Source organism: Penaeus monodon, chromosome 20, assembly GCF_015228065.2.
Source record: "Penaeus monodon isolate SGIC_2016 chromosome 20, NSTDA_Pmon_1, whole genome shotgun sequence".
Taxonomy (NCBI): domain Eukaryota; kingdom Metazoa; phylum Arthropoda; class Malacostraca; order Decapoda; family Penaeidae; genus Penaeus; species Penaeus monodon.
In genome coordinates this window covers 38,555,704-38,555,988 of record NC_051405.1, presented here as the reverse complement: position 1 = coordinate 38,555,988, position 285 = coordinate 38,555,704, and positions in this window count along the sequence as shown.

The window sequence follows — 285 nt, the reverse complement described above, 5'->3', positions numbered from 1 at the left end:
TAATTAGTTTATATAGCAATATATATAAATATACACACAAATATATTCATTGTACTTGTTGCCACTGAGTACCTTTAGATTAAGTAAATAATTCGTGTTAGTTCAAAAGTAAATACTGATAGTGTATGTTATTCGAGTTGCAGCAGCACATGTTGAAAATTAGTTTATCTTGTGTTCTTTTTTTGTTGAACAGCTTTGAATAATTTAAAAACCTTTTTCTCTGTATGAATATTATAAGGTACTTGGATTAGCTTAGATAGATATAACTATAGATAAATATATTGG